The following is a 24,349-nucleotide window of genomic DNA, read 5'->3' as shown; positions in this document are numbered from 1 at the left end:
GGTATCCTTCAATATTCTCAGATGATAAAGCTCATTGTTTTATACGGGTTTATATGGGTCCTCCTCGAATCCTTCTCTACCTATAGGTACGATCCTGACGAACGACGAGAAGAAATCTTATGGTTCAGAAAGCTCGAAGAATCATAATCTCTGTGATAATTATGTGAATACACACATATATATATATATGAAGAGAGAGAGAGGGAGAGATTTCATTGTTTCATCCGATCAAATGTAAGTTTCCACGGGAATATAAAAAGAATTCTATAAAATCTTCTTCGGACGAATCGAAAAGGTCGTAAGATTTGACGAGAAGAAAAGAAAAAGAAAAGAAAAAAAAAAAAAAGAGAAAGTAAAGAAAAAGACAAATTCCTCGTCGCGTAACGTTCTTTCTTTTTTATCTCTTCGTTCGCTTCTTTTGCAAACTGTACATTGCAGATTGCTTTCATTGGTTGATCAAATTAAAAAGCTGTAGTAGGAGGTAACAGTAATAGCCACCGGCGTCTATTGATTCGGAAATTCCACCCGACTGCATCGCGCTTTTCCCGCCAAGTGTATATAGCTATACATACATAGGTTATACGTACAGATATACAGTGTATACCCGTGCATATCTATATTCAACATACCTGACGCCGCCAGCTGTACATGTACCTAAGGGGGTTTGCACGAATAGAAAGTGCACTCTTTCAGAATACAACGGAGGACATTGCCTTTCACGGCAGATTTCTCTCTCTCATCCCAGGATCGCGTAAGGACGCCGATAATGGCGATGAGAATAATTCCGAAGAAGAAATCAATAAAATGTACGTACAAGACAAAAATTACTCACCACACAGTTTTCCGAAACGTAGGGTAGTGATAAAAAAAAAAATAATTCACATGACGTGCAAGCTCGAAGATCCGAAAGAAGGCTCGAAACCATGGGTGATATGTATATGTACTTACATACTTATGTATACGTACGTACATGCATCGCGTCTATGTTATGTACAGTGTCGACATTTTCTGTACATATGTACACACATACACGTCTATATACCTTCATATGTATGTACATACCTATCCTTCTAGAATTGTCGGCTGTCAGTGGCACCGGAGTGTCGACATGAGAGAAACAGTGAGAGAGAGAGAGAGAGAGAGAGAGAGAGAGAGAGAGAGAGAGAGAGAGGGCGGAGGGAAGAGGAGTCGGTATAGGGAAAGATGAGCTAGGTGTAATACTTTGCTCACATGCACCCTCGTCATCGATCATACGTATGTAGGTGATACGTTCGTGTGTATGTATACATACGTATAGGTATACACGTATAACCACCCCCGCTGATTCGCGACATACGTGTAACACACGTGTGACCGATGGCATACGGCCGGGGTATACGAGAGAGAGAGAGAAAACGTAACATTAGCGTGAAAAGTGCCCGACAATTTTCTTCGCAGGATTATTTGGACAGTCCGATAAATGGCGCAGGACTGTGAGACAATAAAAAACAAATAGGATATCGCAAAAAAAAGGAAAACAATTCATGCGCGCACGTACATCGTCAGGTGGACTTGTACGGACGTACGTAGGTACGTACGGAATTCGACGTGCATCGTTATCGTCATTACGCTCCGATCTTTGCCCTCCTCCCCGCCCCTCGCGTTCCAGATAATGTATTAAAAAGCTTTCGGACACTCGTGCGCTGCTTACACCGTATGTTATTATCGTGTAAACAAAGCAACGAAAGAGAGAAATAATTCGCAGGTACTTAATGACCTAAGCAATTTGTTCCGCGTTTTTAGAAAATATTCGATTCTACGATTCATATATGTATAGGTACGTACGTACGTACAATACGTGTGTAACTTTTTCAGCATACGAACGGGAATTTTTGTTTTTTCTCTCATTTCTCCGTCGGAATAACTATCGGACTACGAAATGCGATTTATCGTTAGCAAAAAAATGCAGTAGCTGACGATTGTCCCTTTTTTTCGTTGCATGTGACGGCAAAGTTTTTTCCAGATACACGTAAAAATACAGTACGGATGAATCAAAAGAGTATTTGGGTCGGAATAAACCGCGTGTGCACTCCGGTGAGATATGATCGTCGCGGCGAGGTGCGGAGCTATGTAAAAGTTGAACGGTTTTTTTTTTTTATTTTTTTATTTTTCGTTTTTTCCACGATGCACGGGATTCGATTTAATTAACGAACGAAATTTTCCTTCACCCCTCGTGTTGTGCACGTTTTCACGGGTTATGCGCAAAGTTTCGTATAATCCGTATCGAGAGAGAGAGAGAGAGAGAAGGATCGTTCGACGATTGCGGTATAGCTCGTGCGGGTATATCGTATGTATACGCGGTACGCGGTGGTAATGGAGTGATCGGTGCAATGGGGCTCGCGTTCGATGGCTAGAAATCGATTACACCTTGTATAAAGCTAATGGCGAAATGATGACGTTGCTTTTTCATTCCAACGTTTCACGGTATAGCGGTCGGTACCTACACGGATTTGCGAGGCGCACGTATCCGACGCCCACCCTACGAAACACACCCTCGACGTCATGTGTGGGCGGGTTGTTTCCACGTGTGACCGTATAATGTACACACCACGCATACGCAACCCTCTACGTACGTGAACATTTGAGAAGTTCGCGCACACGTGATAGATACGGCGGCAGAACTTCATTTACCGAAATCAGCCGCGTTGAATAATTCACTAAAGAAAAAAATGGAAATGCGAGGAAAAAAAGAAGAAAGAAATTTACGAACAAATATTAGAACCGTGTTCTACGGTTAATTTTGTCGAATTTTTCTTCGGATATGAGACACGCGCGAGCGTATTCGCGTCTACGTTGAAAAAATTACCGAGAAACAATTTTCAACGAATTCCAAAATTTTGGTAAAAGCATCGAGTTTGACCCTCGTGAGACGTTTGTGTTACACATATCACGTACATACACTCCTACCTATGTATTTTCATCTGTATGCGTGTACATATATATTTTTCAGGGGACACAGAAATGATCCATCGATCAATCTATGTAACACGCGGCGTTCCGCGGGATCCTCTTTTCCTCTTCTTCTTCTTTTTTTTTCCCAACAAGTTAGAAAGGTGTGAGTTATCTTATTTCCGTCTATTTTTGATACGAGAGATAAAATTCTTCGACGTTTGAAATATTGTATTCAGATATCGGAATGAAGAGGAAGACAAAAAAAAAAAAAAAACCAGGAAAGGATCAAATCGTGCCGAACGGAGAAGAACGATGCGGTGTACCATTTGTGCATGTGAAATATACTCCCCCCGTAATGCAAACCTTAATAATTTTCCGCGGTCTCAACTCCGCACGGTATCTATGATCGAACGAACTTGTTGAATTCCAAACTCAACTTTACGTTTAGAAAACGAAAAAAGAGGACAGAAAAAAAAACATATAAATTCCATATGTCGGTGTAACCTTATGGAAAAACTTTTATTCGATTCGTCGAAATTTCGTAGTTTTTCATTCGTGTGTGTTTTTTTCTACCATTTTTGTTTCGTTTTTCAAGAAATTTTTCTTCCCGTCCCTAAGAAACCGAAATTTCTTTGAACAAATGTACTTTATTGTACACAAAAGACGATCAAATGTCACCCAAAGTTTGTTAATTTCATTCCTTTTCTTTTCTTCTGTTTTTTCTTCTCATACTTATTTCTTTTTTCACAGAAATATTTCCCGCGTATCACAAAAGTTTCTAAATATTTCATGTATTATACAGACACGTATACAAGTAAAATACACCGAGCGGGTCATTTTTTAGTAATCTTTCCTTTTCCTTTGTTTGGGAGCTTTTTGTTTTTCATTTTTTATTTTTTTCTTTTGCATCCGACGAAACTTCCACTCTGTGTCAACGGGGTGCCAGAAAAGTTCGAAGCGCTTGTCCAACGTCACAAGCCAAAGTCTCCAGAAGCTCGTGAGCTTTATTTCAGAAATCACGATGGAATTTTCCGAATTATTTTTCGTTCAATCGATTGAGTCTAGAAACGGAAGAAAAATCGGTCGGGATGAAAGAATTTTTTGTTTTCACGCAACAAAACGATTACAGTAACCAACGAATTTGAATGATTTTATTCCTTCTCGTTCAATTCTTGAAAATTAGTTCCAAGCTGTAATGATAACGCGCCCGCTCTGTGATTTCTAGATACATATATAACGTCCGGATGAAATTATAAAAATTGAAACAACGAAAGGTTTTTTTTTTTTTTTTTGTAAATCCCTCGTCTCATTTCAGGCGTCACTTGGCCGACTGCACGCATGCAACAGTGGCACGCGATCGTAACATGTTGTAAAAAATGATACAAAAGTCAAACTCTGTTACACGTACACATGTACAAATATCACGTTTTATGTATGAAACAAACAATTAGGATAGTTAAACCTTTTCATTCTTCATTCCACACGAGTTCTATTTATGGAATATTGAACCTATACGCACGCAGATGTATATATATATGTATATACATGTATGAATGTATGTACATCGCGTTGGCTATCGAAGTTGGAGAATACGGTTATAAGTAGTTTTGGAACATTGTTATCCGATAAAATATTCACTATCACAGCTATCCATCTGTTATATTTTTATTTCAGGGCTATTTTTCCCCCCTTTCCATTCCGTTTTTTCTCCTGTGTTGTTTTTTTTTTTTTCTTTCGTTTTAATTCATTATACATGGTAAACCATGCCTTGGAGTATAAGTCACGTATTGTCCCATTAAGTGCACGTAATTCTTGTTCATCGATCCTCATAAAAGGGTTACGTATACATGCACACGCGTAAAAACACTCTTCGACCTTTAAGTTTACGTAACACTTTGTTACACGCAGACAATTCACCGAGCTAATTAATTAATTACACGTCAAACACGTTTAATTGCAGATTGTTATCTTCGCTTAAAAACGTGAGTTCTTCAAATTAGTTTGAGAATATTCTTTCTTTTCTCTGTTTATACAAGCGTCATCTTATTATCGCCGATCTCAAGCCAGAAATCACTGTTAGGCAACGATTGGAAAGCAGACGAAAAAAATTCTGAAAATTTGATTGAATTCACATATTACTATATTAATTTTTTATTCGAGCTATACAAGCTAGTTGTGTGCGATAATTTTTTCATCTCATGTACAACAACCGGTCTCAGGTGTTAAAAATTAACGCCCCGTGAGATATAAACACTTCGTTGAGTTTCACGGGGAATTTATGAAATTTTTCTTTTTCGGGGTGTGAGAGATATTTCCGTGTAGCTACCCTTTTTTTTTTTTTTTTTTTTTTCATTTTTTTCTCGCTCGTCGCACTCAAGAGAATCTCATACTAATGGACGTTGCACCGGCCTTGGCTAATGGATTTTAATATCGGTAAGCGCCATTTTGTGCGTAGGGTGAATCGAGAGAACAGGCTATTTAACATCTTGAGGTTTCCTGGTGGGTTGCACGGCGCAATGAAGGTTTAATGCAAAAAAAAAAAAAGAGAAAATATTAAAAATCTGATGCGTTTCGATGTAATTTTCACAGAAAAATGTCATCTACGTTGTACTGTCACGGCCAGGGCTGAAGAAAGAACGAAAAAACTGAAATGTTGAGTAATCCTTGTGTACGTAGCTTGAAACATTGTTCAAAAGTAATCAGATATATTAAGGTGATATTTCAAAACGCGAAGGAATTTCTCAGAGAAGTCTTACGTTGCGAATATGAAAATGATATATGAATAATATTCGACCATTTTGAAGCGGCGTCTACGGCCCCCTTATAACTTATTGTGCACATATACCTATACATACATATTTTTATGGTCAATTTCTTTCCTTTTCTCGTTACTACTAATTTCATTTTTTCCGTATGTATGTATGTATGGGGCATTTCTGAGTCACTTCCGAACAATTTGTCAAAAACTCGAGTCTTTTCACACCCATGCGGCCAAATCGTTTTAGAAAATTAATCCAGATTCCACAAGACCATTTCAATAATTGAAAGACTTTGAAATCGTCGGGGCTTCGGAAGTGTTCGTAAAAATTTGAAAAAAAAAAGGTGGAAGTTGCGGATCGTTTTTTTTTTTTAATTGCAAGCGCTTTCGTTGCATAAAATTTTTGAAGAAAAAAAAAAACCCAACAATAAAAGGGTTTGTCGTTGGTCGAAGTTACACGAAATGCCCTGTACGTATGTGCAGTATAACAGAGGTATACGTTTTTTTTCTTTTCCTTTGGGGAACTCGTTGGCTAAAGTCGGCCATTTTAACACCTACCATCGCGCGCCACCCTATTACATTTGATGTGAAAAAGTATTATATAACGCGTGTTATATACTGAAAATTGAAACATCCATCTTTACTCCATCTGGAAGAGCTAGAGGCTGCACAGTTACACACGCAAACACACACGTATACCCCACGTACCGCAGAGTTATTTTCCGTGGTTTCTTTATCTTATCGTAAACGCGAATAACTTCGTCTCCTGAGTTATACACATATATACCTACACGGACGTTAAGTATGTGTATATATCACGGGAGATTGAACAAACATTGCACACGGGGGAGGCGATCCTTTATCCTTGATATATAGACGTAATAAAATTGTGTCTGCTGTATACCTATAATAAACATGTTGAACGCCAAGTTACGCTTCCATATACATGTATAAGGATAATCATGCGATGACGACGAAGATGACGATGACGACGTCGACTACGACGCTATTTCGTCGGAGCAACAGGTTATCGCTGATTTCATACATCGGCTGCTCCGCTACCATGCGAATCTCCGCTTCAACGATTCAATTATACGAAAAAAGCTTTTCTAATTATTACCGCTTCTCACTCGGTTTTCCAACAGACAAAGAGTTTTTTTTTTTCAAATTCGCAGCGCAATCCGATTGTCAGCGACGGCGATGGCGACCGTAGCAGTTTTACGTTGAGAAGGTGATGAATAGAGGAGCTTCCACTGGTGCAGAAATTTTAAAGGGATGCTGGCTGACTCTACATCGCTATACGTACACCGTATATATTATATACACTGTATATCGTATCGTATGTGCGGCATGTCCGTACGTATATATATATATATATATATATATATACATATTCAAAGCTTCACGTCAAGTTGCTGCATCAGCACATCACAGTCACCTGCACGTATTTGTACTTTATACATATCTATAGACACGTGTATGTCCGCTTGGATTATTTGCGTTAAATTTTACCCTCGCATTATGTATACCTATAAAATACGTTGGTACGTACATAGATATCCGCGTGTTCGCGCAACACACATACCGGCTGTGGTCTAGGAAATTCTGCATTCTGCGACGTGCACATGATATGGAAGATTCAAAATCGCGGTGGGAATTTCATCTATTTATTCTATACGCGTAGAATTTCGAAGCGGATCTCTATGGGGTGCTCGCGGGGCATACCTTCGCTCTTTAGTGAAGGAAAAAAAAAATTAAAAAAAATTAATACCGAACCTTTTTGCAAAAACCTCAGAGCTTTCGGAACGAGTGTTCGTTCGGTAGTGGAGGTAGTATCACTCGACCGTATGCAATCCAATTAAATCTGGTGGCAAAACGGAAAAGAATCAATTATACGTCTGAATTATTCAACGTTCGATTGTATTTTTTATTCTCTGTAAGTTCAATCAGCCTTTTACGTCGGATCTGTACGGACTGGACGTTTAAAATGTCGACGGGAAGACCGGCGTACCGATTTTGTTGGAAAACTCGCTCGTCCTCTGAAACGAAGTAGGCGGTATCGTCTGATTGAATTTTTATTTCCGCCGCCATGGACACCCCATATAATGTGGACAGGTGCGCTCCAGTATATCGGAATAACATTTAAAATGACAAACGATTACGTGGAAATCAAAGGGAAATTTATTATGGATTACAAGCGACTCCGAACCAACTCTGAACTATGATATGTGTGAACAGCTACAAAGGTCCTACTTGGTTAGGATCGTACCGGTTGCCCGTTGGCCGCAAAGTTCCCTTGGGATTTGTCACGGGCTCCCCGAACCACCCGGTAGGTATACAGACGTTTGTGTGTATACATATGTAATGGCGGGAAGGGTGTAGGCGTCCTCGCGGAACGGTACATACAGGGACAGCGAGAACGGCTAGCCATCCCCGTGGAGCGACCTAGAAGACCGGCTACCTATTCCATTTAGCGTATTGTCGCAAGCGGTTCACCCCGGCGAAGAGCGTGAATACCTAAATAAATAGCTCCGCGATTCATACCGGGTGCGAAACTGTACGAGATCTCGAACTTCGATTCGAAAAATGACACTATTGTACGGATTTATCCTCGATGGCGGGAATTTTTCCGGCAACACCTATTTTATTTTATTTTATTTTTTTATTTTTGAGATAGAAATTTAAAAGCGAGGAAGCGTATAGCGTGAAATACGTACGGGTACGACGTTAAACCTGTACGGTGAGCCAAGACCGAAGTTCGCCCACGTCATTGTTTATGGAACAAAAGGCAGACTTCTTCAATTTACCGGGCTCGTGAAGGTAGAGCAGCAAAAGCAAAAGCAGAAGCAGCAACAGCGGCACTCGTCGTTCAAGTTCTATGTGCAGCTATTCAGCTGAAGCCGGCAAAAGCGAGAACATAAAAGGGATGATACACGATTTTTAACACTTTCTGCAGAAATGAGAATAAAGACAGAACCGAGCTGAAAATCAAACCGCAAGAATTTCAAATTCGACAACGAAGAAATGAACGTGTACAGGGTTTTGCGCAAGCATTTTTTTTTTCTTCAATTCGCGAACCTTTTGAATCGCGATATAGCGTAGAATTAAAAAATTTTGCATGTCCGTTCCTCTGTTCCTCTCCCCCCCTTTTCTCCCGATGAAAGGTGGAACTCGTCCGGACGTGAAATTTTCATACGTTTTTCACTTCCAATTCCACGCATCACATGAGAAGCCTGATAACGTCATTTCGGAGCCGAGTTTAGTTTCCGGTGTAATTTCGTCTTCGATTTCACGTACTCAACTACAGAGACGCGTGTACCGTACGTATTCGCGTGTACCGTACGTATTGTACGTACGTACACGGGTTGCAAAGGTATTGTCGGAGGTTGTACGCGCGGAAAATGATGTCTCAACGAAGTTGGCAGAGCAACCTAACAATGCTCGAGTCACGTTCGTGCGGTCGGTGAAGCGTACCAATTGAACTTTGAATTTACGACGAGGAATCGGTGACGAGATCCACTAGGACCGTCTAGGTTGATCAGTTTGATGGAGAATCGGTAGAAAAACATCATCGCGGCTGAAATGTAAGATCGCAATCGCTCGCCGTGCCCCGCGAATCGATTACGACACAGACCTGCATTACGAGAATCTACGAACAACCGGAAATCTATACCACCGGCGAACCAGGGGATCAGAACTCTGGACCGAAAACTTTGGAAATTTCGACTCTCTCTCTGCTATCCGCGAGGCGAAAAGTAATTCAGATGTTGGAATAGCCGATCGAAATTGCGAATAGCGGAATTGCGAAAGCTTCTCGCATTAAGGCGCGCGTCGCTACAATAATACGATTGCAATACCGTAGCAAAAATTTTACAAAACCCTCGGCTCACCTTCTACCGACTCTCGCGGCACCGACGGAAAAACCGTTTTTCCAGCTTATAAAATGTGCCCATTTCTAATGAAGCTCGAAAAAAAAAGCACAGAAACAAAAAAAAGGTGTAGGTATATACGGGCCGCGTTCTCGGGGTCGCGTGTGCCGTTCGCGTCTCCCTTTTATTTTGTTTCGTCGTGTTTTGTCGTCCCTTTACACACACACACACAGAGCCCGGAGGGTTGAATTACATACTCCGGTATACGTCGACGAAATTTCCCATGTAACAAAAAGATTTATTCGTTCGTTTATTATTATATTTGTTTTTTTTTTTCATGTTTTTTTTGTTGGCGAAATACGTGGTGAATGGTTTTTTCCTAGTTTTCGCTTTATGTTTTCCTTTGTCTCGTACCGCAGACTTTTACTGAATTTCCAATCATCAGACTACACATCCTTTCGTTCGTTGTATCCGCAACGAGTTGAAATTCGGGATATAACGGTAAATTAAATTTGCGATCTGCCGTGTAACTAAATACGATTAATTTATTGCGCGGATAATGTTTTGTACGGAGGAAAATTTCTGTGCGAAGATGATAATGACGTATTTCGTTCCATTTTGTGGTCCAAAGATATCGGGGCTCCGGGTAGTCACACCGAAACCAAAATTAGAATCGTCTCCGCAAAAATGCAAAATAATTAAACTTAGTGCCGACGAATCGATTATGAAACAATAAGAAATTCACGGAACCTTAAGAACCGTATTATACTAGGTAAGAATGCGCTACCTAATCGTTATCGAGACCTTTAGGACAATAAACAATAATTAGCGAGCAATAACGAAGCAGAACCTAATTGCTACCGCGATAACGATATCACGATAACAACGGTGTGCCGCGGTTGTAACTGGGTGAAGAAATATACACGGAAACAAAGGGACCAATTAGACATTTCTAAGCTGGTGATGAGCAGCACTCGATACTTTTAAACTCAAATTGTTAACCGTAACCGTGCAATTTTGCGGCGGATTTTTTTTCACCCGAATTTTTTCCACGCAGATACGCATTCGTTCATCTAATTATAACCACGCAATTACCTGAGGTAATTAATTGATCCTGTACCTTAGAAGCTTAAGGTATCCCAGTATAAAGTGTAAGGTACGTACCGAAAGGATACGTGCAGTTGACGTACGGAATTAGTTGATAAAGAGAATTTACTGCGCGGGCCAAAAGATCGAGCAGATCCTTCTATGTTCGGAAAAGAAAATTACGCGAAATTTTCCGATCGCAATATGTACCACATATAGTACATAACCGAGTTTAATTCCACCGGAGTATATAAATGTGGGCGTTTATAATAATTATAATATAATATACTATTGTACCTAAATTTCCTTCAGATGAAACGCACAATTTAGGCAACATTTTTTTTTTTTTTTTTTTTTTTTTTTTCCTTGTTCCAGAGCTTGAAGCATTAAACTGTAGATTATTTAATTAAAGCTGTCAGAAGCCGAAAAAAAAAAAGAAAAAAAAATGCATCACGAGAAGGGAAGTGAAAAAATACATGAAAAAACCTCACTAACCCGGCAGAAATAAAAATTATCAGAGGGAGAAAGAGGAGAACGAAGAGAAAAAAAAAAAGAAAAAGAAAGAATTGTTCAAAAACGAATTATAAGTGAGCGTAAACCGAAGAGCACAAATTTTCTTTCTACATTGTTTAAATATATTTATGTACGACAAGCCGACGTCGAAATGTCTTCGTTAACGTCAAATTGTACCGTGAACATGATCCAATTACAGTCGAACAAACACGGTAGCAGACGTTATATACCCTCGGATAGTTGACTGTATATTCCAAAAGTATGTACAAGATGGTTGTATAATTATAATTATGACTGGAGTAACGAAATCCGAAACTCCGAAAGTCCGTACGGTTTTCAAAGTTTTGCATCGTCGGAGTATATCGTACGATAAACGTGTATATCTGTGTATATAATTTTAAAAAGATAATTTCGAGGGATTTTCTCAACAGCAATGTACACACGTACACAGGACCGCTTATATTCGCGCGGCGCGCGGTTCCACGCAACAAAATTCCGGATTAAATTTAACCAAAAGTTTAATCGGGTCCTCTGTTTTTCTTTGACTCGTGTATTGTTTCCATTCAATTCGATTTCAATTGGTGTTATTTATTCATTTATTCATTTACGCTTTCATTTTTGTTTCCCCCCCCCCCCCCCAAACAAAATGAAAAAGAATAAAGTGAGAAAGAAAGAAAGAAAAAAATGGCGGTTGTTTCTTTGTTCTCTCGAAAGTTGTTCAACGTTATTTGATAGAATACGTATGTACGACGGAAGTGTATAGCTGCAAGAGTAGTTAAGGATCGAGGCAGGACTCCTCCTGCGTGTACGACGCTACGCGACGACCGAGTGAACGAGACGGACGGTAGAAAAATTCTTTCGAAAAGTTGCGGGCACGAAGAGAATAAAATTAATTCCCTTTGCCTCGGTAAAGTATGTCCCGAGATCAGCATGGCTCTGTAAAGTCAGTGGCGCGTGTTCGTTCGTTAAAAATCCCCTCGCTGTGTATCACGTGTGTCGATACGGTGGGAGAAACGAAGAATCCTGCCCAGGATCGTAAGAATTTTGACTCATCGTCGCATTTCACCTCTCTTCATCAGAGAATTTTATTTTCGTGTTTCGTTCCTGCACGGGGATGTTCCGTGAAGAATCTCGTCTGCAGGTTATTCAGAAATTAGAAAGTTGTCCGGTATTTGTTCTTTCATTCGTATATATATATATATATATATATATATGTATATATATCAACTGATGATTGCCCCTTTTTCCGAAGCTTACCCGCTTCTCTTACTTTCTTTCGTTTATTTTTCCCTTTTTACCCCCCTCTGCCTCTCTAAATTCTTTTATTTAATTTTTATACCCTTCAGTAGCGATCTTACCCACTCACCGGCAAACACCCTAGATCGATGAAATCGATCGTCTCGAAATCTCTTTTGTTTTCTTACTAATCCTTAGCAGAAGGAGAAGCAGAAGCAGCTGAAGCAAGTAAAGTATACATCGAGGAGTAACGAGGCGACGGCTTAACGGAAAGAGAATAGGGATAAAGGGAATGAAAGACAGAAAGAAAAAAGAAAAAAAAAAGAAATCAGAAATAAAATAAAATAAAATGAAACAAAAGTGAAGTAAAATAATAAAACAAAGAAAAGTGAAGAGGATTGGCGGAGAAGAGAGTCGAGAAAATTAGTCCACTGTGCTACAGCGAAAGAATCTAATTGTATGAGAGCGAGAAAAGGCATTATAGCCGCATGATGGGACGCGTCTTATCCTTCGGTTTCTTGGGAAATAAAAGATTATTTTTAGAAAAATTTTATATATAATATTGGTATTGAAGTTCCGCGTAATCGATTTTACTCTCTTCGTAATTACGTAGCAGAGGAACTGACGAATTTTCAAACACATCGGCAATCGATTAATACGATCGCCAAAGAGAAATAACGCCGAAAAATTACCCCAAGTCAGGAATTAATAATTCAAATTCCAGTTGAATGAGAGAACGGTACAACATCCGAAGTATACAATCTATATATACATACACATACCATCTGGCTAACGGGAAAAGTGGCATCAACAGGGTGGGTTAAAAACGTCGAGATCAGTGTTCCGCGCCTCCGTTCTCGGGGCTGTTAGCAGAAGGCGAGGGAGTTAGCGTTTTAGAAGTATAAATAACTCTGAATTATTCATAGATTAAAAACTTCGTTCAGTTTATACGTTACCGCCTACTGTGTGTTCGTTAAATTTCTGATCCGTATATCGAAATTGTTAATTAATTGCGACGTTGCGTCAACGAAAAATTTTCAACAAGCCTTTCCATTTTTTTCTTTTCATACATTGATTTATCTCGCGAATAATCCGGACAGTAATTATCTCATCTTTGTATCTTTTGAATCGATAATTGGATAACAATAATTCACTTGTAAGAAAAAACCAAGAGTGAATAAATACTTGATTTATATTCACTTTCCAGCACCTCGAAGGATTCTCTTTAACAATTCAACGTGGAGAAACGATTCGATGAATCGAAAGAAATACAAGGCGTATATATATATACAGATATATATATCTATACTGGGGGATATAAGGACACTCCAGTTCAGGGTAGTGAAAAAAAAAAAAAAAAAAAACGCTAGAAATACAGGAGATAAAAGGGGATAATGCTGTAAGCCACGATTAAGTGAAAATGATAACACAGGCTCTACAAAAGGGTGACAAAATGGAGCGAAGAAAATACACTTGACCATGTGAAGCTGATCCCCCGAAGGATTCGGTCATATCGTGGAAAAAAGAGAAAGCCAACCTAGTGTCCTTTGATGTTGCTGCCGTATAAAATGACCGACCACTTTTGCAAAAGACGAATTTCCACTATAACTCCCTCGATATTGGGAGGGCGAAAAAAAAAAGCAAGAAAACGCAATCAAGTATAGCGGTTTAAATTACGCGTACGTATCACATACTACATATATCAACGGAAAACCTAGTAACCGGAGAGTAGGTTGATCGACTTGCAGGTCTGCATGTCGTTCGTCTGATTTACCGCCTCTAATTTCCTTTGTGGACGACGAAAAGTTTAAGCAATCGTACGGTACACGTGTTCATAACTTGCAAATTGGCCATTAAATTCTGCCGTTACGGTTTTATTTATGGCCGCGTACGCATACGGGGTACGCAGACCATTCGACTCGAGACAACGCGAAGCAAGTGCTTTGAAGAAAAAACGTTGACCTCTAAATGACCATGAAAACGTTCGCCGTATAAAAAATATAACATCACCCTCTTCGAATACTAAAATTTCCATACCCCGAACTCTTTTGATCGAAGATTCGATCCCGTTGGGAGATATCGTGACGAATCACGAGTCGGACACCTCCGTGTAGATATAGAAAAACTGAATGTAGGTTGCGTGAAAATATATGAAATACAACGAATTTAAAAAAAACGTATTTTCTTATATCAATTTCCGAATGGACCGTTGTTTTATTTTTTCAATAATCAATCGTGGCTCCGTCGTTAGTTTCGAGTATATGTAATTTTCAAACTATGATAGAATTTCCATGCGAAGCGCGTAATGGAAACCGTGCCATGTAATATCTAGATAATCCGAAGATATTTGATAAACTTGGACTAGGAAAGTTAAGATCCGGCGCAAGATGTATACACTCCATATAATGTGCATATCCCCGTGTATTCGCAGGTATACATACATGAAAGTAGATCTTGATCTATGACAAGAATAAATTTTTCAGTTAATCACGTCGCGACGTATATGATATTCTGATAATAAAGCGTGGGGTGAAGGTAATTTGATACTCCCTCTAATTTAATTGTCAAATGAAATTCTCTTCCATTACAGACTCGCGGGATATACATGTATATACATATATATAGATATATGTATGTATACGGTCGACTATAAGGTGATAGCTTTGAGCTTCTGAGGCGCGCGACGATTGCATTTAAAAAATTCAATTTCCATACAATTATACCCTAAAATTTCATTACCCCGCGCTTTTGATATAATTCGGAGTTGTAGCCTCGCAGAAATTCCGAGGAGAGAGAAAAAAAAAAAAAAAAATGTGAAAAAATAAACTCGAAGAAAAAAAGGGGAAAAAGTTTCCGACACCACAGACGTTAAAAATCAAGTTTACGCTCCGTAGTTACATTATACCGTGTACGCTCGTGAAAAACGCTCGAACGAAAAAGAATAAAAAATGAAAAAAAAAATACAAAAAAAAAGGAAAAAGGAAATTTTCAAATCACTGTACGGGTAGAAAAATGTCCGCCCGAATACCTGCTTCGAATAGAAGTCGTCGATTCAAACGGGCAAGAAAATTAAGTTACGGTCCTCCAAGACGCGTTCGGCCTGTTAAAGAGACGACTGGGGCGACAACAACTCCATTAGATGAGGGTAAAACTTAATGTGCCCGCGACGCTTAATTGGCTAATAAGATACAAAAGAAGCTCTCAATACACGACGGGTAAAGTCACCCCCGGACTGAACGAAAAAAATTAATAAACGAATAACGAAAGTATCGCGAGCAAACAAAATAGACGAGAACGAAATTCAAATCGAACAGCCCGCGGATAACGATGAGCGGAGGTATCGGTCGCAAGGCATCCGTCACGTACGCGTTCATATATGGCGTACGCCTGTAAAGGTGATCGGTGAAACTCGCCCAAATTCCCCTGTCCAATAATCGGCTTTTATTGTTCAACATAAATGATTACGCGTCCTGCCAAAAACTACCGGATTCAATTCACTCGCGGAATATACATATTTTACGAACCCCTCTCCCTCCCCCTCCCCATACGCGTCAGGAGAATTTTTTTCTCCCCTCTTCTCGTTTCACCGCGACCCAAAATTTGCGTATAATTTCCAAATAAAAAGTTTATTAGCGGCGGTAATAGCGGATAAAATATTATTGTATAAATATTTATTAAAACCTGAGGGACTACACTTTTTTTTGATCCAGGTAGGTAGGATTCGATAGGACGCAGGAAAACAAAGGGAGGCAAGATAGAGAAGGTTTGCAGCGTTTTATTGCGACGAGCGACGACTACAAGGGTGAACCAAATTGAAGTTAGGGTTGGGTTCGATTAGTTTGGGTAAGGTTTGGTATATTGGTTCGCAATCAGCGACGTATTCTCTTTCTTTATTTTATACGTCCACGCGGAGATGTGTGCGGAGAAAAAAATATACGAGAAAAACTAAACGATGAGCAAAAGAGTATATTCGCGGATAGATCTGAAATTCAGCTATCGTTCGCCGATATTACTCCATGAATAAAAAATAGCGTCATCATCCTCGACGAAACGTTTCGATTTTACGGACAAGCGAGACTCTGATAATGTAACGGGATATGCGAATGAAAAACTTTATGCCCGTGGTATACGGAGGTGAAAATCTATAAGTTTGCTCAATTTCATTCTCGAGATCGAGTCGCGGACGTCCTCGGATGAGAATTTATTTCAAACCGAGTCGACTCTGTCCTGTACACTTCGCGTCACCCTCTATTTTTCGCTGTCATTTTATTCATTCGAGGTTCATTTCCGCGCGGATAATAATCGTTACAACATTAATTTCCACCACTGTGTGTAAACCTGGTTGCGCGAGAAACTCGGATCTCAACCCTCCGCATAAGTTCTCCATTAAGGACGATGACGGTTATGGAATATATATATATATATATACACGTACCCGAGGTATCTACGTATACATACGTAGGATATATATTAACCTACGAACCTCCGGAAAATCTACAATCCGGACAGGATAGACGTATACATATATATCTATGTAAGTATTTCAAAGTTTCACCGCAGTAGGATTATGAAAAGGGTTCGAGGATATCCTTATTCGACCTCGAGGACCGCGAGTTGTTCGCGGGATGCGTTAAAGGCTCTGCGGAATAAAAACTGATGCCGGAGGATCCCGGGTCACTGTTGGGGGAATGAAAAAAAAAATAAATGTTCACAATCAAAAATAAAAGACGTGAACAAAAAAATCACCCTTTCGTTATCCTTGCGTCGCGCGATCGAAAAATGAACTCTATATAACGTACCGCGGTGCGTTAATTGTGTAGAAACGAAAAGGGAAATATATATTTATATACGAAATGACGTATAATACATTCGTCCCTCGTCATTTACATTCGTAACGGCGATATAAATCACGACTACTGCTATTTCGAATATTTCCTCTGCAGCACGAGAGACAAAAAATTGGAATATATACGCGGTATTCCATAGACGATATTTTACTCGTCCCCTAAATCTGGGGAGTACGTATATCCGCGATATGTGTAGGTACACATATATTTTGTACGGAAATTTTAGTCCATTTTCTACGGTGAACGATCGTACTTTGGTCCGGGGCAGGTACGATTCGACGTAAAGAAATATGAAACGCGAAATTTATTTTCCACAATTATCAGCGAAATTCATCAAACATCTTGTTCTCCGACTTGAAATGTTGAAAACTTTGAAAAAAACTCAATGAATAAGTGATTACGTAACGAATAAGTAACGAATAGCTGTTGCAGGAAACTGATCGCTTAAAAAATCTGATAATTTGACAAATTTTTAAATTTCCAATTTTTTTCTCCTCGCAATCTTTTTTTCTACGGTCACATCCGTTCATCGTATCTGCTCCGGATTAATTGGACCAAACCGACCCAATATTATCGGGCGAGTTGGAGAACGATTTATTTTATCGGTTTTGAAGGTACACAAGTACATACGTGTACGTGTATTTATATATATATATGAATTCCGTGGAGTCTATTCTAACCGATTTACCCGGAACTTATATGAGACACTATTGATAGTAATCCCTTGCATTATAAAGTATATATCTGTATCCCACGCAGGATAACGGAATAAGGAATTTCTCAAAGAAAAACATCCGACGAACGTTTCGAATCGATCGCGGTGCACCAACCCTTAAATTTCCAATCGCATTAAAAGGATCTACAGAAATGTGCAACGGTTTGGTGCACATGCACTTGACAAGATTCCTATATCCACCCACTGAAATTTCCAGGTTCACTGCACAGAATGTGGTACAAAGGTTTTCGGAATGCAATAAAATATCAGCATTTCCTCTTTAAATCGGCGAACGAAGGAAATGGGATGCTCTGAAAAAAAAAAAACTTCAAAATCTCAAATGCTTTTCGATATTTTCCACACGCGATATTCACGCGTTACGTAGGCGGATACGTATCGATTCTAATGATATTAGAAATACTTGAGAAACGATTCGCCCGCGTGATACGATTAGAAAAAAATAAAAAAATAAATAAATAAATAAAAAAAAAATGAAAATGAAATAAAGAAGAATTCACATCCGTAGCGAAATAAAGTTTGGTCAACAAATTCCAAGTCGTTTTATCACCGAGATACTATACCCTCGAAGTATCGTACCTCATAACTCATGTTGAGGAGCAGAATTCCCCATGAATAAGTCAATAGCTTTCCGTCTTCGGCAAACACACCGTTATCACAGTAGGTTACAGTTGTCGCATGCAAAAAGTATTTCCCCTCTTAAAGCTTCACCTTTTCTCGACAATCCCCAAAAAATAGAAAATAAAAAAAGGAAAACTCTTCTTTCTGGTATATTATTTCGCATCTCGTTGGTAATTCAATAACGCGGAAAAAGAAACAATTCAAAGAATCGCGGGTCCATTTCGACGGAGGGATGAATTTTTGGAGATTATGAGTCGTGAGCAAATAATTATTTTTCAATCATATAGTTCTTGTCGCATTTTTCGGGACTGATAAAACGATCGAGCACTCCATACGTAAGGAGAGGATCTTCTCGAGGAGGGATCCAGAGAATCCGGCAGAAAGGCAATTCTCAACGAAATTCGAATTAGCATTGTTATCATCTGAATTCCAAGCAGCTGCCGGCGCGCGGCCGATGTGATTTCGGAAGCGTCATTTTTCTTCCTCCAATTTTCCCTCCTCCTCCCTCTCTCCTCCTCTTTCTCGCTTTTTCTCACCAACGATAAAAACGCTTCAATACATATACAAATACGCATACCGTACCGTTAAAGGAGTAATACGATGTATACTTCTCGGCGTTAATCAACCAGGCGCGAAAAGCAAAAAAAGTAGAAAAAATAAATAAAAAAAAATCACAAAGAAGCGTAAGAAAAAGAGAGCAAGTGTAAAAAAAAATAGAAAGTAGCGCGAGAAGATCGCGACGTCCCGTGGAACACCTGGTCCTCGATTACCCAGAAAAATGGCCATATAAGCGAAGGAAAAACAAAAAGAAGGTGAAAATTCTACCTTCATTTTATATAGATAAATCCTGTTAGCTATGTATAGGTACCATCCATTCAGAAAAACATACAGACGTGATTGGTCTTTAATTAGGTGTACCTATATACCCAATAAAAAGATCAGCCCTAGAGGTTAGAGAAATAAAGATAGGGAAAATTGAGTGAGAAGAGAGCGAGCGAGAAAAAGGTAGGGTGTATAGCCGCGCGAATGGCGCGAACGTTGGAACGAAATGGGCGTACGAACCGAAAACGTCGAGTTTCGACTCCACGGGGCAAACGACGTTCCGAGTTAGCCGCTTGAAGACGCGGAATCGCGCCCCTCTCGATTCAGTCGCGGGTACCGGAGGGTCTCGCGGATTTTGGCGAGAAAATTTTTTTCCCGCCATCATCGGGTTCGACGCGCGATCCGAAAAATCTCCCGTCTTCGACCTGGAAGGGTAGGTACACAGCGGGGTTCGCGAACGGGTCATACGCCCTTTTGACTTTGGTCGGGCTACGTGAGAATCGCGAAGGGAGCGGAGGAAGGGAGGCTTCCATCCTGACCCGGCTGATGCGGTGGCAACGTTAGTTCATCGATCGGAAACCCTCCCCCTCTTCCCGTTTCGCCCCTCGACTCATCGGCGGGAAGCTTGTGGAATGGCTTCGGCAAAGGACGATTCCGTGACGTTGCTGATTCCCGCTCGGATTCCTGGTTTCGTACATATATACGGATACCTCTACGTATATACCTATGTATACGCGCACACACGATTACGGAATGTACATATGTGCCACGGGGTTAGGGTATACACGGGTGCCTATGTATTCACCGGAATCGAGCAAAATTTCATGAAAATCGATTGCATGTCTAATAGACATCGTGCAATACACGTTGTACACGGGTGTACGTGGATATCGAAATCAAGTACTCACAATCATTGACGTTAATGGGCGTCCTCGCCGACCGCGTATTATATATACATATATGTATATTATACATAAGTGTACCCGTACATACCTTGATTCACCCGATACCGACCACAGATCCGACGTCGATTGATCTTAAGTAATATTGTTCGCTCGTGACTCGCAATACATGCGCTTATTCCAAATGGCTATGTATGCGAATTAATCGTCCGAACAATGTTAAGTGACATGGTAAGAAAATTTTTTCACACACTCGTGAGCAGATGAGTCGAAATTCCGAAGTATAAAGGAGATCGGTGGCAGGTGAAACGTACATTTTTTTTCTTCGATAAAGTGTAATAGGTGCGCGGAGTATATGGGGAATAATTTGTACCGACCGTTTAATATTTTTTTCATCTATCCTCTCTTATTTCTTTACTATTTTTACGTGGGTAAACACGACGAATAGAGTCAGGGTATTCCTTTTATCAATTACAAGGGGTGTCCTGCTAATAAATTGCGAGCGACGAAAGAAATATAATTTTAGCGCGTGCGCCACGAGGTGAGAAAAGAAGAGGGTGGGGTGAGTTTGCCGAAAGAAAGCGAAGGGAAAACGTAAAAGAGAAATAAAGAAAGATGTTCCGAAGAACCCTCGAGGAATGGAGACGAATAATAATAAAAAAAATAGCAAAAAAAGGGGTGAAAGATAGAAATGAAGGGAAAAACTATCGGAGGCTGTCGGCTCACTTCTTAGCAGCTCTTGCAGTTCCGCCGTACTCTTATGTTTCGTGGCACCCGACGCGTATTAGTTTATCTTGGTTATTTCTGCCTGCTAGTCTCTTCCATTTCCCGTTACCTCGTTACATCTACTTTTTTTTTGTTCGCGACGTGCGGTAAGTATCACGTAACGAACGGAAGAGTATACGAACCTTACGCGAAAGTGTTCATTTTTTTTATTCACGGAGATGCGAAAAAATATAACTGCAACCGAGTAACGGAAGTGAGGTGCTCACGTGAGCGTACGAGAGGAAAAAACTACCATTCGTTTATTTTCGGTTTGAATGGGGGAGAAAAAAGTAATTTTATCGGAATAATGATTTTAATCTCGAAGGAGGGTGCAACGGTTGCAAGAGATTTCTCGTGTAGGTTTTTTTTTTTTTTTTTTTCGTTTTTCTTCTTTCAAGAAAAAAGAAGGAGTAGAAGTCTCGTAGATCCGCCGTGAGCAATAAGTATAAAAGTATCTGAAAAAGAGCTGAGAATGGTTTATAAAAGACGACGATTTTCGTATCCTATTTTGTTGTTGCACGGGACGCCCTGCGGAGGTTCATTTGTTTTCAAGGTGCGCGTTTCGCGGCCAATACAAAGTAGCTTCAACCCGTCGGAGGGAGCCTGGACCCGAGGTGTTACCGAGGAACTAGGCGGAGCTCGAAACTGTAGAAGTATAAAGGAAAAGAAAGGGAACTGTGAAAGGATATGGCGTAGGCGGATAGGTGGGATAGGGTGAGCAGCCTGGAACGCGAGGGATGTAGGAAGTATAAAAGAAAGAAAGAAAAAAAAGAGAAAAGAAAAAAAATAAATAAAGGGAGAAGCTTGTAAGTAAAGTGAAACGTACAAGTAAGAGCCTCGAAAGCTCGAAACGGATATTCTTGATCCAAATAAACGAAGCTACACTCTCTCCCTCTCTCTCTCGTGCGCCGCCTCCGCGAGGTTCCACGTTACCTGAAACAAAGGACAAATGAAATTGGCTGGAATTTTTCCCTATTTACACGAGACCGACTCGAAATTTCGCGTTCGCTTCCGGAGAGCTTTAAGTGTGCAAAAAGTTTGGCACCACCTGTAACACGGTTTCCCGATATCCCGATCTTCTAACAAATTTCGCAACTACATCTCGTCAGCCTCGTTTCACGCACCGCAGCCCTATGCGAAATTTTCGCGTAACTTCGATACCGTCGAACGCTCACTTCGCGCGAAATTTTCATAAAAATATCGTCATTCCCAACCCGACACGCATCGGAAAATAATAATTCCCCCCGCCGTCTATGGAATATTCATGTACGTACGCATGGGTAAGCACGTGTGTATAGTATACGTGTATAATTATATGCGCGCGATGCAGAAGCAAAACGGCATAACAATGTTTGTTTAAAACCGAGTGGTCGCGTGTACGTCGTATCTCTGTGTGATGCGAGCGTTTATGCAGGTAACACAATGGCAGAAAATCGGACAAATACACGTTGCATATGACATGCGGTGTACAATTCACCCACTTCTTGGATACAACGGACGTCTATAAATGGCGGTCAATATATTAAACGTGTTCGAGCACATGATACGATCGATAGTAGGCTACGCGGAGTGGCAGCTTGAATTACATTAAAATAATGGAAATATAATTTTTCCATGTATTTTTGTTCCGAGTCACGACTTGACCCCCGAGGATCCGCATTTTTCTCCTCTTCCGCCCTAACACTGAAACGCCCCGCACATTTTGTTGGATTAATAAATTCTCCGCACCCACGTGCAGCGAAACACACATATATATATTATATAAAATACACGCCGGTTATTTGTGATTTATTAAATTTTTCAACAGCAGTAAAAGTAGCTGTATATTGTACAGGGAAAAGTGGCAGCGGCAGGCAGCAGCAGCAGCTTGTCAAGTTTCACACGTCCTGCAGGCACATATCGGGAGACAGGCGGTGAATACATACGATCAAATAACATTTACGTATTTTTCACGATATTAAGAGAGGGAAAGGGATAATAATATCCGTCGATTTACCTAGACCCACTCGAAGTCAAGTGGTAATTGAATTTTATTTCGCACACCGAGAGCCAAAACGGTCGTAACCCGTAAAAAAAAAGTGAAAACGCCGAAGGCGATGAACGGAAGGGAATAGAGGTTTTTCGAATCTGATAAATTTTTTGGGGCTACGTCCATATTCCGTGGGATGAAAAAAAAAAAAATAAATCAAATTTTAATTAGTATGATTATTTTGTGGATCAATCCTTCCTCATTCCCAATCCTTGTTGTAACTCGTTATCAATTTTTAGATTTTTTTTCCACGATTCAAGGTATACCTGAAAATCAACGTTTCCAACACTACAATTAACAGACAAATAATTACCGCGTCGACTCGATAATTGCTTATCAAACTCATAATTACCTCGGCAAGATATATCTAATTTTTGTTATAATAAGGAGAACCTAATTAAATCCCTACGGTAATTGAGTTTTCATAGTTAGTTGTTATCGTCCACCTCAACATCAGTGTACATACATACATATATGTACTCGGGGTAGAATCTACCCAGTGTGTAATGTTATATATATACATTCTTCGTACGTATGTATTATAGTTAAATGGGCGAAGGGCGTGGGAGAGAAGAGAATATGGGGAGGAAGGATAGAGAGAATCGAGGGCCATCGTTGGTTATCACGAAGACGTTTAGAAACGCGTGCCGTGCCGCCTTCATAATTGAGATAATAGATCCGAACAAAGCCTTCGTTATCACCGGTTTCGCGCACGTTGTTCAGATGTTATATGTAGTATACACACCTATACAGTTATCTATAGTCACAGGTTTAGGTTGGGCGGAAAATTGTTGGGTATATAAGCTCGGGGAGTCGTCGATTTTTCCTCCAGCTTACGCGGCACTATAAAGTGGGTACGAAGCGCGCGATTTAAAAAAGCGTAACGAAAAAGGGGTAAAAAAAAAAAAACAAAAAAAAAAAACACCATCCAACGTTCGTAGATTCGTAGGAATAACGGAAAAAAAAAAATCGTGTGGGATTTCCAAGGGAACGAAGGTCGCGAAGAGCGACGGTTGAGGATTTGTCGCGTTACAACGACGGAATTATTTCACTTCATTTTTCAGTAAAACCTCGTATCTTCGCAGTAGCAGCGGCATATCGTATAAAATAAATACGTCCGTATACGGGACTTTTTCAATGATCGTTCCAATCCGCGTACGTACGTACCCTATAGCAAACGTATTGGATTTAGTACAAAGAATAAAGGGGGTGTATTCCCCTACGATATATCCAATAA

The 24,349-nt window shown here is 40.0% G+C and overlaps 1 protein-coding gene across 7 annotated transcripts in view; it reads right to left on the bottom strand.

The window, feature by feature from the left end:
- The window catches only part of LOC105689133 (octopamine receptor Oamb-like), a 63,430-nt gene that overhangs the window by 18,216 nt on the left and 20,865 nt on the right, over positions 1–24,349 (bottom strand). For 3 of the 7 annotated variants that reach the window (XM_048650530.1, XM_048650522.1, XM_048650524.1), the window contains one exon: positions 21,910–22,016. The exons of 3 other annotated variants lie outside the window; for them this stretch is intronic. The gene's annotated coding sequence lies outside the window, so the exon portion shown is untranslated. Of the gene's footprint in view, positions 1–1,062; positions 1,080–21,909; positions 22,017–24,349 lie in introns of those variants that run through there. One more of the 7 variants, XM_048650529.1, reaches the window with a different exon arrangement.

This window comes from Athalia rosae, chromosome 2 (assembly GCF_917208135.1).
Source record: "Athalia rosae chromosome 2, iyAthRosa1.1, whole genome shotgun sequence".
Lineage (NCBI taxonomy): Eukaryota > Metazoa > Arthropoda > Insecta > Hymenoptera > Athaliidae > Athalia > Athalia rosae.
This window is presented reverse-complemented; position numbering and strand designations above follow the sequence as displayed.